General features: G+C 38.4%; 1 long non-coding RNA gene across 1 annotated transcript in view; it reads right to left on the bottom strand.

Annotated features, from left to right (window-relative positions):
* LOC116549485 overlaps positions 1-16,473 on the bottom strand; it is a 35,067-nt gene that overhangs the window by 2,031 nt on the left and 16,563 nt on the right. The gene's annotated exons all lie outside the window — the stretch shown is intronic.

Genomic DNA, 16,473 nt, shown 5'->3' on the forward strand with positions numbered 1-16,473 from the left:
GCCAAGTCAATTCTAAGCAAAAAGAACAAAGCTGGAGGCATCACACAGCCGAACTTCAAACTATACTAAAAGGCTATAGTAATCAAAACAGCATGGTACTGGTACCAAAACAGAGATATAGACCAATGGAACAGAACAGAGGCCTCGGAGGCAACACAACACATCTACAACCATCTGATCTTTGACAAACCTGACAAAAACAAGCAATGGGAAAAGGATTCCCTGTTTAACAAATGGTGTTGGGAAAACTGGCTAGCCATGTGCAGAAGGCAGAAACTGGACCCCTTCCTGACACCTTACACTAAAATTAACTCCAGATGGATTAAAGACTTAAACATAAGACCTAACAACATAAAAGCCCTAGAAGAAAATCTAGGCAAAACCATTCAGGACATAGGCATAGGCAAGGACTTCATGACCAAAATACCAAAAGCATTGGCAACAAAAGCCAAAATAGACAAATGGGACCTAATCAAACTCCACAGCTTCTGCACAGCAAAAGAAACAATCATTAGAGTGAATCGGCAACCAACAGAATGGGAAAAAGATTTTTGCAGTCTACCCATCTGACAAAGGGCTGATAGCCAGAATCTACAAAGAACTAAAACAGATTTACAAGAAAAAAACAAACAAGCCCATTCAAAAGTGGGTGAAGGAAATGAACAGACACTTTACAAAAGAAGACATACATGAGGCCAACAAACATATGAAAAAATGCTCATCATTACTGGTCATTAGATAAATGCAAATCAAAACTACATTGAGATACCATCTCACGCCAGTTAGAATGGTGATCATTAAAATATCTGGAGACAACAGATGCTGGAGAGGATGTGGAGAAATAGGAACACTTTTACACTGTTGGTGGAAGTGTAAATTAGTTCAACCACTGTGGAAGACAGTGTGGCGATTCCTCAAGGACCTAGAAATAGAAATTCCATTTGACCCAGCAATCCCATTACTGGGTATATATCCAAAGGATTATAAATTGCTCTACTATAAGGACACATGCACACGAATGTTCATTGCAGCACAGTTTACAACAGCAAAGACCTGGAACCAACCCAAATGCCCATCGATGATAGACTGGACAGGGAAAATGTGGCATATATACACCATGGAGTATTATGCAGCCATCAAAAATGATGAGTCCACGTCCTTTGTAGGGACATGGATGAACCTGGAAATCATCATTCTCAGCAAACTGACACAAGAACAGAAAATCAAACACCACATGTTCTCACTCATAGGTGGGTGTTGAACAATGAGAACACATGGACACAGGGAGGGAAGCATCACACACTTGGGTCTGTCGGGGGGAAATATGGGACGGACACTGGGGGGTGGGGAGTTGGGGAGAGATAGCATGGGGAGAAATGCCAGATATAGGTGATGGGGAGGAAGGCAGCACATCACACTTCCATGTGTGTACCTATGCATGTTCTTCACATGTACCCCAAAACCTAAAATGCAATAAAAATATAAAAGATTCATACCCACATTCCCATAACTCCTCCTAGCTGCCACATTTTTACTTAATCCTCATCTGATTTGACTAGCATTTAACATCCAAAATGGCTATATGCTACCAGTGGGGCCCTGATACAATATAAAGTAACTCTTGATCAAAGCAGAAATACTCAAGGAAGGTCACAAAGTGACACCCATGGGGAAATGTGAAGAAAAGTAGAAAATGTTGGCTTTGCCTCAGAATTTCTATAAAAAAAGAAAAGAAAAAAGAAAGGAAAGGAAAGGGGGAAAAAAGCAAAGGAAGAGAAAGGAAAGGGGAAAAAACGGAAGGGAAGGGAAAGGAAAGGAAAAAGGAAAGCTGAAAGGGGAAAGGAAAGGAAAGAAAATGCATGTCCTCTCCAGGCTGTTTGCATGGCTGCCTCCTTCTCATTCATCAAATTCAACTCAAATCCTCCCACCCCAAGGTTTGGCTGACCTCTGTCAGCGGTTGTTCCTCTCCACCCATTGTTCTCTGCCCCCTGTTTTCTTAGTGGCACTCACAAGATAGAGATGTAGGTTTATTTCTTTGTTCACTTGTTTATTGTATGTTGCTCTCAGGGCAGGGACTGGGTCTGTTTCATCCCCTAACCCAATTATAGTTCCTGTTACAAAGGCAATATCCATGTAATAATCATGGAATGAATGAATGAGAAAGTAGAAAAATTTGTGGTCCTAATTTGTAGACTGATGGGTGTGTGTGTCGTGTGTCTCCCCTCATGCCTTATCTCTGGAATCTGAACATCTACAGGTATTATTAGTCTCTTTATGTTCTATTTACCATAAGTCAACTTGAAAATGCAGTGCTGATATTTTTCTCCTTTTGGGAGATTCCAAGATTCCAAGAACAATATTTATATGTCAGTAAATAGCTAGAAAAAGTGGTTTTCTTTTCTGTTTATTTGGGCAACTGCATTCAAAGCAGACTTTGGTGAAAACACAGACTGCATCCTATCAGTACCTGAATTTCCATCCCCACTGCAAGTGGAAGAAAGCAGTAGGAGCAAAAAGTGTTGGCTGTCCCCTCCACTGCACGGCTGGCCAGCAGAAGCTTTCCCTACTTCCATTTCCAGCAGTTTCTCACACTGTTGCTGTAGCTCGGTGTTTTCCGCCACTCGGCACTTACCTGAGCCGCCATCTCCTGCTCTCACTGTTTACCTCCTGCTTTTCACTGGCACAGTGGTCCTACAGAGGTAACCCCCTTAATCCCCTAAATACCTGTGTGCATTGCTACAACTCAGTTGCCCGGTGGCCAGGCCACACCTTGGACCTTACTGTTTCTCCAACATTTCAAACATGAAGCTCTTCATCTCTGACTCCCTCCTCCTTTATTTCTGCCTCTCCTCACCCTTCTTTGTCTCCTCTCATCCTATTGTGGACCCCGGAATTTAATTCCCCTATTCTCTCACTCAAGGGGAAAACAGATTTGTGTTGATGGCCCTCAGATGTTAATACCAGAACTCCCAGGTAAAGGATGATGATTACATCAGCATCAAGAGGTAAATTGTCCAAGACTGGGCATGATGGCTCACGCCTGTAATCCCAACACTTTGGGAAGGTGAAGCAGGTGAATCACTTGAGGTCAGGAGTTCAAGACCAGCCTGGCCAACATGGCAAAACCCCATCTCTACTAAAAATATGAAAATTAGTCAGAGGTGGTGGTGCACACCTGTGGTCCCATCTACTTAGGTGGCTGAGGCATGAGAATCGCTTAAATCTGGGAGGCAGAGATTGTGGTGAGCTGAGATCACACCACTGCACTACAGCCTGGTGACAGGGTGAGACTCTGTCAAAAAAAAAAAAAAAAAGAAGAAGGAAGAAAGGAAAGAAGGAAGGGAAAAGGAGGGAGGGAGGCAGGGAGGGGAAGGAAGGAAGGAAGGAAGGAAGGAAGGAAGGAAGGGAGGGAGGGAGGGAGGGAGGGAGGGAGGGAGGGAGGGAGGGAAGGAAAAAAAGAAAAAGGAAAAAAATGAGGTAAATGGTCCAGGATCTTAGAAGCAAAGACATAGTTCTGAGACACTGGGATAGGCTCTGCCTTTTCACTCCTTTCTCCCCTACTCTATAGCTTCTATGTTTGGTTCAAGAACAGGAGAGTCAAATGTTTTTTAATGTCTCCTTGATCATGTAAGATTTTCCTGAATGGTGATACATACTTCAGTTGTAAAATGGCAATGGGATAGCAAAAAAATGTGGCTATTTTTTCAACTGTGGCAGGATGCCAGCCAAGGAGTGTGTCACTCACTGGTAGTTGCATACCCTGTCAGGAAATTCAGGGGCCAGGGAGATCCAGGCTATGATATGTTGCCTCTGCTCCTGATCTGCGTGGCCAACTCATTTCTCATTAGATCTCTAGATCCTTGCCCAAACAAATTGAACAGTTACAGAAGTAGTGTGTGTGTGTGTGTGTGTGTGTGCACAGCATGCACACATACTCCCAGCTAATCCATAACTCACTAGACACCTTGAGGTCTCTCTTTTCCCCATATCTAGCCTGGGAAAATGGAACATGACAGTGCTTCTCCAACATTCTACCCACCTTCCCCATACCTTTGACTCTATACAATTTTCAGGCACTCTACAATCATGTTTAGGGGTAAAAGTAACAGAATTTACACAAAAGGGGCTCACTAGAATTCATAGCATTGAGTTTTACCTGAAGCCTCTTGACTATGCAGTCGTTCATGTATTTTCCTCTTTCTGATGGTCCTGCGGCCTTTCCCATAGCCATGTACCTCCTCACATGCAGCTCTTGCTGTCCACTTCACTAATGCAGATGTCCTCCACCTCCTTCCTCTCTCTGAGACAGCCAGGACCAGCCAGGAGCACTCACATCTTACCTTTTGACACCTGAAAATTCTATATATCCCATTCACCTCAAGGGATGTGATGTCATTCTTGATTTCTCAAAATCACTCCTCCATCTGGTATCTTCGTCCCAACCCCTCCTCTTCCCCAGGGTCGTCTGTTTCTCACACTTCCCTTTTCTTATTTCTATCTCCTCTTCTCTACTGCTTCCTCCCCTTAGACTGGAAACATATTTGGGTCTTCCCAACTTAAACAGGCAAGTGGAATGAAACTCTTCTTTTAGAGTGACAAATAATATCAGATAAAAGTTTCAAAAATGTTGTGGTACCATTGTAAAGACACGTATACACTAGCTTTGCGAATAAACTTCTTTCCACTTCCAAACCTCATGCCTATCCTGGACGGCAGCTACCGATCTGGCTCCCTTGCCTCCAAACTCTTCCTCTTTCAGTCCAACTAACATTTTGTTGCCACATTAATTTTCCTTAAAAATACACCTTTGTATAAAATATTTTCCTTATAGGATAAAGCATAGATTCCTTTTTTGGGAATGCATGGGCATTCACAAGCAGCACCTCCCCCTGACAAACAAACATCTTTTCTTTTCACTATATTTCCACATGAATCTTCCACTTAACTAAGCTGGCTTTGAATCTATCACATCCATTATCTCCTCAGCATGCCCTTCCTGCTGTACCTCCTAGGATGCACTCCCGACTTTCCTCCCCACCACTGCCCTATGTCATAATTATGCTTCCTTCAAACCCAGCTCAATTTCTTCTCCTTCAAGGAAGGGGCTTTCCCCAACAGAATCAACCCTTTGGGGACCACTTTCTAAATACAGTATTTAATAACTGTTCAACTCATTGGGGGCTTAGCCCTAGAATGTACAGCCTGCCTTGGTATTTATTGGTTTAAGTATCTGTCCTTGTAGGAACAACACCTTATGCTACACTTCTTTATATCTTTTTTTTTTTTTTTTTTTTGAGACAGTCTCGCTCCGTCGCCAGGCGCCATGCTGGAGTGCAGCGGTGCGATCTCGGCTCACGGCAACCTCCGCCTACCGGGTTCAAGAAATTCTCCTGCCTCAGCCTCCCAAGTAGCTGGGACTACAGGCGCGCGCCACCACATCCAGCTAATTTTTGTATTTTTAGTAGAGACGGGGTTTCACCATGTTGGCCAGGATGGTCTCGATCTCTTGACCTCGTGATCCACCCGCCTTGGCCTCCCAAAGTGCTGGGATTACAGGCATGAGCCACTGTGCCAGGCCTATATCTTTCTTTTTAATTAGCACTTAATCTTTCTTATAATGAAAATAAACCTGGATAGATAATAGAGATTTGGTGGGGAGGGTTTCAAAAAGACCACCAAAGTAAATATCTAAGGGCTACACACAGGTGGCAAGTTGAATAAAAAAGCATTTTGGTTATTTCTTCCCGTAGTACCTGACAAAAGTTGATGTTGCTATAAATATTCTCCCAGACTTGGTTATAGTTGCACTGATGCAAACCCTGGGAAGCCACAAAAGATGGATGATGTGGAGCTAGCATGACTCTCTTTGCAGCATGATCTTGGAGCACTTGCATTACTCACTCAGGGCTGGAAATCTCAGGTAGAATAGAGATGAGAAGGAAGGTTTATGAGAAGCATATTCCCTTTTTATCAGCAAGACTTTGGTCACACACATGTGAACAAGAAAGAAAGTCTAGGTGGGACTTTATTCAATTAAAAAATAAAATGAAAGTCCAGCATCATGATTCCCCAAATATATCTGTCCATTCAGCACTATAAATATTCAGATATACATTGTAGCACATTTAAAAATTCTGTGACTGCTGGGTGTGGTGGCTCACACCTGTAATCCCAGTGCTTTGGGAGGCCAAATTGGGAGGATCATGAGGTAGGGAGTTTGAGACCAGCCTGGCCAATATGGTAAAACCCTGTCTGTACTAAAAATACAAAAATTAGCTGGGGTGTGGTGGTGCACATCTGTAGTCCCAGCTACTCAGGAGGCTGAGGCAGAATAATCTCTTGAACCTTGGAGGTGGAGATTGAAGTGAGCCAAGATTGCACCACTGCACTCCAGCCTGGGTGACAGAGCAAGACTCCATCTCAAAAAAAAAAAAATTATGTGACAACCCCCTAAAGACAATAGCAGGTGGTACTCCCACAAGTGTTGTGGTATCACTGAAAAGATAAACACCCATCAGCATTGGGTGCAAACTCTGTCAACTGTTAGAAAGCTTCTGGGTAATGGAAGAGGGGGCAGAAGTGTAGCACAAGAAGAGCACGAGCTTTGTAAGGACAGAGACCTGGGCTTCTAACTCTGCAGGAATCCTGGCTTTTCCATGCAGATCAGGACAAGTCATCCTAACAAAGATACCAATGATGTCTCACCCAGAGTGCTGCAATAATGCCTACCACGTAGGAGGAGCTGAATAAATGTCCCTTCTTCTCATCTGGAGGTAAAGAATTGAACAATAATCCCATAACTGAATTGCTACTTCAGTGAAACATGTATGCTATGTCACTTTAATATTACAAAGAACCTCAAAGATCATTTATTTCAATCCCCATAAAAATACCTAAGACATTTCTTGCCGATATAGAAAAATTCATCATTAAATTTATATGAAATCTCAAGTGACCTCAAATAGCTAAACAATTTTCCAAAATGACAAAGTTGAAGAACTTACACTCCCTGAATTCAAAAAATATTACAAAGATATAATAATCAAAACAGTATGGTATTGGCCTAAAGACAGACATGTAGGCCAATGGAATAGAAGAGAAAGCCTATAAATAAACCCTCACATATATGGTTAAGGGTTCCAAGACCACTCAAGGGGGAAAGGACAATGTCTTCAATATATGTTGTTGTGAAAACTGAATATCCATATGCAAAATAATAAAATTTTATCCTCATATTACACCACATACAAAAATTACTCAAAATGAATTAAAGATCAAAGGTAAGACCTAAAACTGTGAAACTCTTAGAAGGAAACATAGAGGAAATGCTTCATGATATTAAATTTGACAACATTTCTTGAATGTAATACCAAAAGTCCAAGCCGCAAAAGCTAAAATAGACAAATAGGACAACACCAAACTTAAAAACTTTGTGCAGTCAAGGGACACAAATCAATTGAAATGAAGAGTTAACCTATATAATGGAAGAAAAGATTTGCAAATTATCTATCCAATAAGTGGCAAGTAGCCAGAATACATAAAGAACTCCAGCCTAGGTGCAGTAGTTCACACCTGTAATCCCAGCACTTTGAGAGGCCAAAACAGGTGGATTGATTGAGCCTAGGAGTTAAAAGATGAGCCTGGCAAAACATGGCAAAACCTCATCTCTACAAAAAATACCAAAAAATTAGCCTAGTATAGTGGCGTGTGCCTGTAATCCCAGCTACTCAAGAGGCTAATGGGGGAGGATCACTTGAGCAGAGGAGGCGGAGGTTGCAGTGAGCCAAGATCATGCCACTGCACTTAAGCCTGGGTGACAGAGTGAGACCCTGTGGCAAAAAGAACTACAACTCAACAACAAAAAATCAAATTGACTGATTTAAAAGTAGGCAGTCAATTACGAAAAATGAAAATAAAAATAAAGATGAAAGAAAAAATAGGCAAAGGATTTGAACAGCGATTTATCTAAAGATGATATACAAATGGCTAAGAAGCATATGAAAAATGCTCAACATCACTAATCATCAGAGAAATTCAAATCAAAACCACAGTAAGACTTCACCTCACACTCATTATAATGGTTGCTATTAAAAATCATGAAATAACCAGTGTTGGTGAAGATGTAGCAAAACTGGAGCATTTGTACTGTTGGTGGGACCGTAAAATGGTACAAATGCTATGGAAAACAGTATGGTGGTCCCTAAAAAAATAAACAAATAAAATTACCATGTGATCCAGAAACTGTACATCTGGATATATATCCAAAAGAATTGAAAGCAGGAACCTGAAGAAGTATTTGTACTCCCATGTTTATAACAACATTATTGACGATATCCAAAAGGTGGAAGCACATAAATCCTCATATTAGATGAATAGATTTTTTAAAATGTGGTATATACTTACAAGGGAATACTATTCAGTCTTAAAAAATGAAGGTAATTCTGACACATGCTACAACATGGATGAAGCTTGAGGACATTATACTAAGTAAAATAAACCAAAAAGACAAATATTGCATGATTCCACTTATATGAGGTATCTAAAGTACTCAAACACAGAGAAAAAGAAAGTAGAATCATGGTTGCCAGGAACTGGGAGGAAAGGAAAATGAGAGTTTTTGTTTGATGGGTATAGAGTTTTAGTTTTGCAAGACGAAAACATCTTGGAGATATATAGTGAAGCACTGTGAATTTATTCAATGCCCCAATTACCATGTTCCTTTGGAGGTGTCATGTTTCCTTGCTTTTTTGCTTCTTGTATTCTTACACTGATATCTGCATATCTGGTGGAATGGGTGCCTCTTCCAATTTCTGGGGTAGCTTTAATAGGGACACATTTTCTGTATCCCTGAATTGTATACAGTAAATACTCATTTAATGTCATCAATAGGCTCTTGGAAACTACAACTTTAAGCAAAAACATGTAGAGCAAGTCCTCAAATAACATCATTTCATTCAATACTGTTTTATTGTAATGTTGATGAGAAAAAAATGTTGATTTTCTTAAATGTTGTTTTGTTTAAAGTTGCAGTTTCCAAGAATCTATCAATGGTGTTCAGTGAGGATTCACTGTACTTAAAGATGGTTAAGATAAATTTTGTGTTACTTTTATTTTACCAAAATGAAAAGTATCATTTAGGTGCAGGCTTCCCGGGGACGAATGACTGGCCCACCTGTTGCCTACAGCTGCCAGCAAACCCATCTTCTCCAGTGGCAGAGCCACCATGTACTACACCAGCATCCTGGAAGCAACAACCAGCCTGCCTGGTGCCTGCTGCTAGCAATACTACCTCTGCAACCAGCAGAGATACCATGCCCAGCGTGTGCCCCCCAGAACCTGAGAACTGGCCCACTTGGTGGCCCTTACCTCAAGCACAGCCACACCACTGACTTCATAAACACCCAGAGCATAGGCCGGTAAGGTACTTGCAGATACCACTGACATTGAATACAGCCAAAGAAATCATACCCATCCACAACCAAAACAAAAGCATCCTTACCTAACCAACACTATAGGACACATCTATGGGGAAAATGTATCCCTATAAAAGCTACCCCATAAAACTGGAAGAGGCACTCATTCCACCTGATAGGCAGATATCAACATAAGAATACAAGAACCAAAAAAGCAAGGAAATATAAACCTTCCAAAGGAACATGGTAATTCTCTAGCAACAGACCCCAAAGCAAAGGCATTCTATAAAATGCCTGGATAGGAATTCAAAATGGTGATATTAAAACAACTCAGTGAGATGCAAGAGAAAACAGATAGACAATTCAATGAAATCAGAAAAATAATTCATGATCTAAATGAAAAATCTGGCCAGGCATGGTAGTTTATACCTGTAATCCCAGCACTTTGGGAGGCTGAAGTAGGAGGACTGCTTGAGCCCAGATGTTCAAGACCAGCCTGGGCAACACAACAAGATCTTGTCTCTACTAAAAAGTTTTTAAATTAGCTAGGTGTGGTAGTGCATGCCTGTAGTCCCAGATACTTGGGAGGCTGAGGTGGGAGGATCATTTGAGGCCAGGAGTTCAAGGATATAGTGAGAGCTCTGATTGTGCCACTACACTCCAACCTAAGTGACAAAGCAAGACACTGTCTCAAAAACAAACAAATAAATATAAATAAATAAATAAGAAATTCAACAGAGATGAATATCATTAAAAAAAAAAAAAACCCAAACAGAAATCTTGGAGTTAAAGAATTCAGTAAATAACATAAGAAATACAATTGAGAAATTCGACAATAGACTAGATCAAACAAAAGAAAAAATTTCTGAACTTGAAGGTCTTTTGAAATAAGCCGACCAGACAAAAAAGAAAAAAGTGAAGAAAACTTAAAGGATTTCTATGACACCATTAAGTAAACAAATATTCATTTTATGTGAATTCCAGAAGGAGAAGAGCTGGAACAAGGCATAGAAAAATCTATATAATAAAATAATCACTGAAATCTTAGCAAGTTTTGGGAGAGACATGGATAACCATATCTAGTAAACTCAAAAGTTCCCAAATTCAACCCAAAAAGTCCTGTCTGAGGAACATTATAGTTAAACTGTCAAAAGTCAAAGACAGACAAAGGAGAAAATTCTAAAAACAGTAAGAGAAAAGTCTCAAGTCACATATAATGAAATCTCCATCAGACTAATGGAGATTTTTCAACAAAATCTTATGGGTCAGAAGAGAATATAATGATATATTCAAAGTGCTAAAAGAAAAGAAAAACTGCCAGTCAAGAATAATATTCCTAGCAAAGTTAACCTTCAGAAACGAAGGCAAAATAAAGTTTTTCCTGGAGAAGGAGAAAATGGGGAATTTTTCACCTCTAGACTGGCCTCACAGGAAATACAGAAGTCCTATATCTGGAAGTGAAAGGACAATAACTACCAGTCACTGATAGAGCCAATACACATAAAAAAGAGAAAGAAATCAAATATTTTTGCTACAGAAAACCACCAAACTACATATATAAACAATGAGAAAGAAGAAAGGAACAAAGACTATATAAAACAACCAGAAAACAACTAACAAAATGACAGGAGTAAGCCTTCACCTACCAACAATAACCTTCAATGTAAACAGTTTAAATTCCCCAATTAAAAGACATAGACTATCTGAATTGATTTTTTTAACAGACCCAACTATATGCTACCTTCAAGAAACTCACTTCATCTGTAAAGACACATAAACTAAAAATAAATGGATGAAAAAAAAATTCCATGCAAATGGAGGCCAAACATGAGCAGGTGTAGCTATACTTGTATCATATAAAGTAGATTTTAAGTCAAAAAATGTAAAAAGATATAAAGGTCATTATATAATGATAAAGGGATCAATTCAGCAAGAGTGTATAGTAATTATAAATATATATGCACCTAACACCGGAGCACCTAGATTTTTAAGCAAATATTATTAGATCTAAAGGGAGAGATAGACTCCAATACTATAATACTTGATGTCTTCAACACTGCACACTCAGTACTGGGCAGATCATCTAGATTGAAATTCAATGAAGAAATATCAATCTTAAATTGCACTATAGACAAATGGACCTAATAGACAATTACAGAACATTTTAACCAACAGACACAGAATACATATTCTTCTCATCTGCACATGGAATATTCTCTAGGACAGACCATATGTTAGGCCACAAAACAAGCCTCAAAAAATTTTTTAAAATCAAAATTCTATTAAGCATCTTTTCAGACCTCAATGGAATAAAACTAAAAATCAATAACAAGGGAAACTTTGGGAACAGCACAAACTGATGGAAGTTAAACAAATTTAAAGAAATTAAATTTCTTTAAAGAAGTTAAAAAGCAAATTTTAAAAATTTATTGAAACTAATTAAAATGGAAATACAATATAGCAGCCGGTGCAGAGGCTCACATCTGTAATCCCAGCACTTTGGGAGGCAAAGGTGGGTGGATCAACTGAGGTTGGGAATTCAAGACCAGCCTGGTCAACATGGTGAAACCCCATCTCTACTAACAATACAAATGTAGCCAGGTGTGGTGGCGGGCACCTGTAATCCCAGCTACTCATGAGACTGAGGCAGAAGAATCACTTGAACCCAGAAGTGAAGATTACAGTGAGCTGGGATTGTGCCACTGCACTCCAGCCTAAGCAACAAAGTAAGACTCCATCTCAAAAAAGAAAAAAAAAAAAGAAACACAACATACCAAAGCCTATAGGATACAGCAAAAGGAGTATAAGAAGGAAGTTTATAGCAACAAACACCTACACCAAAAAGTAGTAAATTTTCAAATGAACAACCTAATGTCATACCTCAAGGAACTAAAGAAGCAAGAACAAACCAAATCTGATATAAGTACAAAAAAATAAATAATAAAGATCAGGACAGAAATAAATTATTTAAAAACTAAAAACAATACAAAAGATCAATGAAACAAAAAGCTAGTTTTTTTAAAAGGCAAACAGGCCAGGTGTGGTGGCTCATGCCTGTAATCCCAACACATTGGGAGGCCGAGGCAGGTGGATCACCTGAGGCCAAGAGTTCAAGACCAGCCTGACCAATATGAAGAAACCCTGTTTCTACTAAAAACACAAAATTATCTGAGTGTGGTGGTGGATGCCTGTAATTCCAGCTACTTGGGAGGCTGAGGCAGGAGAGTTGCTTGAACCCAGGAGCCAGAGGTTGAGGTGAGCCAAGATCACACCATTGCGCTCCAGCCTGGGCACCAAGAGGAAAACTCCACTTAAAAAAAAAAAAAAAAAAAAAAAGAAAGAAAGAAAAGATAAACAAAATTGAAAAACCATTAGCTAGACTACCTAACCAAAAAAAATCTAAATAAATCAAATTAAAAATGAAAGAGGAGACATTAAAACTGATACCACAGAAATACAAGGATCATTAAAGACTATCATAAACAACTATATGCCAACAAATTAGAAAACCTAGAGAAAACGGAGAAATTCCTGGACACATGCAACCTATCAAGGTTGAACCAGGAAGAAGTAGAAAACTTGAACAGACCAATAACAAAGAACAAGACTGAATCAATAATAAAAAGTCTCTCAACAAAGAAAAGCCAAGAGCTGGTTGACTTCACTGATGAATTCTACCAAACTTTTAAAGAATTAACACGTATTCTTCTTATACTATTCCAAAAACATGAAAAGGAGGGAATTCTTCCAAATTCATTCTACAAGGACAATATTACCCTAATGCAAAACCCAGACAAGAACATAACGAAAAAAGAAAACTACAGGCTAATATTCCTGATGAACATGAATGCAAAAATCTTCAACAAAACAGTAGTAAACTAAATCCAACAGCGCATCAAAAAGATTAACACACCATGATCAAGTGAGATTTATCCCAGAGATGCAAGGGTGATTCAATATACACAAATCAATAAACATGATGCATCACACAAAGAGAATGAAGAACAAAAACACATGATCATTTCAATAGGGACAGAAAAAGCATTTGATAAAATTCAACATCCCTTTACGATAAAAAGTCTCAACACATTAGGCATAGAAGAAATTTGCCTCAGCATAACGAAGTCCACATATGACAAACTTACAACTAAGTTTTCAACTTTTTCCTCTAATAGATGGAACAATATAAGGGTGACTACTTTCCCCACTACAATTTAACACTGTATTATAAGTCCTAGCCAGAGCAATTAGACAAAATTAAAAAAACAAAGGGCATCCAAATTGGAAAAAAAGGAAGTCAAATTGTCTTTTTGCAGACAATGTGATCTTATAAGTAGAAAAACCTAAGGTCTCTGCCAAAAACTCTTAGAACTGATAGAAAAATTCAGTAAAATTGCAGGATACAAAATCAACATACATAATGTATTAGCATTTCTATTAAACCAATAACAATCTAGCTTAAAAAGAAACAAAGAAAGCAATTACATTTTCAATAGTTATGAAAAATATTACATAGGAATACAATTAACCAAGCAGGTGAAAGAACTCTACAATAAGAACTAAAAAGTACCAATGAAAGAAATGAAAGAAGACACAAAAAAATTGAAAGAAATACCATGTTCGTGGATTGAAAAGATTAGTATTGTTAAAAATGACCATACTCAAATTGAGCCACAGATTCAAAACAATCCCTATCAAAATACCACTGACATTCTTCACAGAAATAGAAAAAATAATCCTAAAATATATATGGAACCACAAAAGACCCAAACAACCAAAGCAATCCTGACTAAAAAGGACAAAGCTGGTAGTATCACATTATCTGACTTCAAAATATACTATAAATATGCTGTAACAAAGCAGCATGGTACTGGCATAAAAACAGATACATAGATCAATGAAACAGAATAGAGAATCCAGAAATAAATCAACATATTTATAGTCAACTGATTTTTAACAAAGGCACCAAAACCGTACACTGCAGAAAGAAGAGTCTCTTCAATAAATGGGGTTGGATAAGGATATCTGGATACGCAGAAAAATGAAACCCTTACCTCTCACCATATATAAAAATCAACTCGAAATGGATTAAAGATTAAATATAAGACTCTGAACTATAAAACTATTAGAAGAAACTATAAGGAGAAACACTTCAGGACATTGGTCTAAGAAAAGATTTTATGGATATAATCTCCAAAGCATAGGCAACAAAAGCAAAAATAGACAAATGGGATTATATCAAACTAAACACATACATACACACACAAATAATTGGATTTTAAAATGAGAAAATGATTCTAAATAGATATTTATCAAAAGAAGACATTCAAATGACCAACAAGCACATGAAAAATGCTCAACATCATTAATCACCAAATGCAAATAAAAAAAACCCCAGTGTGATATAATCTCATTCCAGTTAGAATGACTATTAACAAAAAGACAAAAACAAAAAAATCAAATTCTGGCAAGGATGCAGAGAAAAGGAAATTTGCATACACTGTTGAACTGTAAATTACCATAGCCATTATTGAAAAAGTATGGAGGTCCCTCAAAAACCTAGAAATAGAACTACCACATGATCCAGCAATCTCACTATGGGGTATAAATCCAAAAAAAAAAAGGAAATCAGTATATTGAACAGATATCTGTACTCCCATGTTTATTGCAGGCCTATTCACAATAAGCAACATAAAAGTGTCCATTAACAGATGAATGGATAAAGAAAATGTGTTATATATATCCAATGGAATACTATTTGGCCATAAAAAGAATGAGATCCTGTCATTTGCAACATTGATGAACTTAGAGCACTTTATGTTAAATGAAATAAGCCAGGCACAGAAAGATAAAAACATGTCTTACTCATGTTCTCCACATGTTCTTACTCATGTTCTCCACATGTTCTTACTCATTTTCAGAAACTAAAAAAGTTGATCTCAGAAGTAGAAAGTAGAATAGCGATTATTAAGGCTGGGAACGGTGTAGGTGGAATAGGGAGAGATTACTTAAAGGATACAAAATTATCAGTAGATAGGGAAAATAAGTTCTTGTGTTCCACAGCTCCGTAAGGTGACTGTAGCAAGCAATAATTTATTGTATATTTTCAAATAGTTAGAAAAAGGGTTTTGAATGTTCCCAAGGCAAAGAAATAATAAATGTTTGAGAAGATAGATATGCTAATTACCTTGATTTGATAATTATAAATTGTATATAACAAAATGTCACTCTGTATCCCATAATTATGTACAATTTTTGTCAATGGAAATATTTTAAAAGATAATTTGGTTTAATATTTTGTTTCACAGATGAAGAAACTAAGGCTCAAGGAGGTTACACAACTAGACCAGTATCACACAGAGAGTTGGTGTTAAAGCTGGACTAAAATCCAGTTTTTGGGGTTTTGTTTTTGGTTGTTGTTGTTGTTTTGAGACAGAGTCTCATGCTCTTACCCAGGCTAGAGTGCAGTGACGCAATCATGGCTCACTGCAATCTTGACCTCCTGGGCTCAAGCAATCCTCCCATCTCAGCCTCCCAAGTAACTGTGACTACAGGTGTGTGTCACCACACATGGCTAATTTTTTTAAAAAAGAATTTGTAGAGACAGAGTCTTTTTTTATTGCCTACGCTGGTCTTGAACTCCTGGGCTCAAGCAATCCTCCTGCCTTAGCCTCCCAAAGTGCTGGAATTCTATTAAGTATCTTTTCACACCTCAGTGGAATAAAACTAGAAATGAGTCACCGTGCCTGGCCCTAAAGTCCAGCTTTTTGACAATTTTTTATTCTCTACTGAGAGCTAACAGGATTTTTAAAGTGTGGAAATTAGGTTGAAGTGTTCTAAATAAGGCCTGGCATGGTAGCTCATGCCTATAATCCCAACACTTTGGGAGGCCAAGGTGGTAGGATCACTTGAGGTCAGGAGTTTGAGACCAACCTGGCCAACATGGTAAAATCCCGCCTCTACTAAAAATTTACAAAAATTAGCTGGGCATAGTAGCCTATGTCTGTAATCCTAGCTACTAGGAAGGATGAGGCAGGAGAATCACTTGGGCCCAGGAGGT

Source organism: Sapajus apella, unplaced genomic scaffold (assembly GCF_009761245.1).
Source record: "Sapajus apella isolate SASKATOON/1434 unplaced genomic scaffold, GSC_monkey_1.0 scaffold6, whole genome shotgun sequence".
NCBI lineage: Eukaryota > Metazoa > Chordata > Mammalia > Primates > Cebidae > Sapajus > Sapajus apella.